This window comes from Rhinichthys klamathensis, unplaced genomic scaffold (genome assembly GCF_029890125.1).
Source record: "Rhinichthys klamathensis goyatoka isolate OS25496 unplaced genomic scaffold, OSU_Roscu_1.1 h1tg000036l_1, whole genome shotgun sequence".
In the NCBI taxonomy this organism is placed as follows: domain Eukaryota; kingdom Metazoa; phylum Chordata; class Actinopteri; order Cypriniformes; family Leuciscidae; genus Rhinichthys; species Rhinichthys klamathensis.
The window spans coordinates 9550936-9554116 of NW_026606584.1; the positions used below are offsets into that span (position 1 = coordinate 9550936).

Consider the following 3181-nt stretch of genomic DNA (forward strand, 5'->3'; position numbering starts at 1 on the left):
GCACTCATGCAACGTAAGCAATGACGTACATCCGAGTGAACGAGACGGAGGGAAGTTAGCGAGTGAAGGGCATGACAATTTTGGACTGGAACGCAGCATAGGTAGGATGAACGCATAGTTGTCTTTCCATTCTTCTTTGTATGCCCTTTTTTCGCTGTCAACTTTCCTCGTTTGACTCTTTGATAGTGCCATTTTCTCTCACCAGCTCTCTCACACGACGTAATAGAGTAACGTTACCTGGCTCCAGCACGCAAACAATTAAAAAATGCAGTTTAGAGGATGCCCAGGAATAATTGTAAAAGTGTAATTGTAAGAGTGTAAAAGTATAGGCTACGTCAAATAATTATTACAATAAGTTATGCTCCATTATTTAACAAGGAAATTAAAATGATACACTTGTAGTATTCACAATATGGAAAGAGGAAATATAGTTCGTTATAGCACATGACTCAAACGTGCCATTAATGGGCTTATTCAAGTCTATATTTTTTTCCATTCCTCACCTCCCACATATGTGTGTTTTAGCTAGGCGGTCTGTGTTGCAAGTTGGTGAATGAAGATAGCCTACCACCTGCCACGTGTGTCACTACTGCTTTATTAATTTATCCAGTGTAAAACCCGGACACCGCCACACAAATGTGGCTTTTTGTTAATGACTGTCCTACTACAGGATTTAACACAGAGTAACAGCTCACTACCAGTTACAAACGACACTGTAACAGTCAGTCACAGGTAATTATAGTTTCATTTTTCATCAATTAATTTCCTAAATTATCCTTTGACTGTGTTCTGCCGCCATCTAGTGGCCAAATTCTTTTGGGCCCGATGCCAAACTTACTTGCCGACCCCTGGATGTGTGATCGTCTTATGAAACAAGTTGATTGCAGTATTCTCAAAAAAAAAAAAAAAAAAAAAAAGGAAAAGTATCGACTTTATTTAGCCTGTAGCTTAAGTTTGGGATACAAGATGTTTTTTTTTCCTTTCAGAGTAAGGCCACAAACTTTCATGATGTCCAAGAACAAGCTAAATATATATGCACTACAGGTTGCAATTTGTCAGGCACTTTTACTTTTACATTAGGCTACTATTTAAAATGATACATGTAAAAAAAAATATAAAAGTATAAATATAGATTTTTTTTTTTTTTTTTTTTACTTAATTGATCCATGCATATCTAGATAACTTTTCAAAATAAAATGAAAGCATTACATCCTCTAAAAGAGTCCTTGCGTTGGCCGGGAATCGAACCCGGGTCAACTGCTTGGAAGGCAGCTATGCTAACCACTATACCACCAACGCATGTGTAGCGGAGGAAGTTGGAGTCTGTCATTGCGCTCCCGTAAAAATCTTTGTTTTCATTATTATCTGTGTTTCTTGTAGAGTAATCTGAAAGTGTAAACTCAAAGAAGGTAAAGCCGTGAACCTTTTTCAGGTTCTGAATAAACTCTCAAAAAGCTATGGGCTCGTCCGGGATTTGAACCCGGGACCTCTCGCACCCAAAGCGAGAATCATACCCCTAGACCAACGAGCCATACTACTAAGTTAATTGTCAAAGTTTATGAATGATCTGTCTGTGTACTAGGTGTCTAAAAGATCTGATTAGGTTTTGATGTCATATTTTGGTTAAAAACCCCGTGACAGTATAATGAACCAAAAAACTGTTAATTTATAATCACAAGGGGGGAAGTCAATCGTCTATAGTCTGTCTAAACAACTCATTCCGTCCATTGTAATTACGGCCGGTTAGCTCAGTTGGTTAGAGCGTGGTGCTAATAACGCCAAGGTCGCGGGTTCGATCCCCGTACTGGCCAGGACGAATTTTTCTTTCACATGTTCAAGAACCTACATTGATTTAAGCGGTATAATAACGAAAATTTGTTTTTGCAATTTCTACTCCAGTCTTTCATTCAACATTATTTACAAAAATCAAACATTTACTGAATCAAATAGTTGAAAGAAAATCTATCTGTGTTGGAGCTGTTTTAACTTAAAGCAACTTGTACCGACATGTATTAACATACGTCAGTGCCATTGTTTTGTATCAAGATTCACACCAGTAATGTTTTTTCCAAGGCATGTTTATTAAAGCTACTAAATGTTCTAATTTAACTATCCTGGCTTAATATCCTGTCTGTAAAACCAGGCCATGGTATGTTTTTAAGTTCACCTTAGTGATCAAGAAAACTGAAAAGTGATAAGTCATGACTTCCTGTTTCACTGGGCTCTAAATATGAAGTGACAGGCTTAATTTTTAATCATCCATCAGATGAGAAGACCTAAGAATAGTTATGATGTGTGAGAAAAGGTTGTTGAACGGCACAAATTATGAAATGGCTAAGATAATAGTTTAATTGTAGGAATAATTATATGAGCAATAATTAAGAAGTTAAAATCAACTGGTGATGGTGGAGGATGTGTGTCTATATTGGCCCGCCACGCACTGAGGAGGATTGTTTGTGAGGAGGATCAGTTGGAGAATTGCAGATGCTGGTTGGTTCTTGGTCAGAAAGTCTCCAAAACTATGATAAGACCTCATTTATATAACAACTTGTTTGTGAAGGTTGCAATAATTATGGCAAACAGAAACATAGACATTATCATAAACTCTAAGTACCAACTGATATTAAATCAACACCTGATTGAATTTGTCAGGAAGCTTAAAATTAGCTGTGGATGGATCTTCCAGCACGACATGGATCCAAATCACATCTCAAAATGAACAGACCACAGAATGAAGGTTTTGTCATGTACATACAGTAACAGACCCTGACCCCTTATAAAAACCTGTGGGATGAGCTGTAGCACAATTGAATAGCTCCTTCTTAATTCTAGAGAATTTAAGTGCGTACGTACTCTTAACTATAGACCAAAGAATCCAATTCTACTCAGTTTCATGTGGATTTACAAAGGTCTGACTGACTTAACGTGCTCTATGAATCTAAACCTATACAAGGTGACACACTTACTGTTAACAAATGGACAAACATTTTTTGAAAAATGAGAAAAGTGAGAAATAACTGCCAATTTTCAGCAACAACCAACCAGCATTCACCACAAAGGTTATGGCTCGAGGGTTTGATGGAGCCTTCCATGTGGGCAATTGTAACTTCCTTCTCCCATACACACTTTCTACGTTCTTATTGTGCATGTGAAAAAATAATCAGTCTCACCCCAACCAGTC

The 3181-nt window shown here is 37.4% G+C and overlaps 3 non-coding genes across 3 annotated transcripts; 1 reads left to right on the forward strand and 2 right to left on the reverse strand.

Annotated features, from left to right (window-relative positions):
- Nucleotides 1-1227: 1227 nt before the first annotated feature.
- On the reverse strand, nt 1228-1299 carry trnag-ucc (transfer RNA glycine (anticodon UCC)). The gene has a single exon. It is a non-coding gene; the product is annotated as a tRNA-Gly (tRNA).
- Nucleotides 1300-1459: 160 nt separating this feature from the next.
- Nucleotides 1460-1531, reverse strand: trnap-ugg (transfer RNA proline (anticodon UGG)). Its single transcript has one exon. It is a non-coding gene; the product is annotated as a tRNA-Pro (tRNA).
- A 206-nt stretch (nt 1532-1737) lies between these two features.
- On the forward strand, nt 1738-1811 carry trnai-aau (transfer RNA isoleucine (anticodon AAU)). The gene has a single exon. It is a non-coding gene; the product is annotated as a tRNA-Ile (tRNA).
- The last annotated feature ends 1370 nt before the right edge of the window (nt 1812-3181 follow it).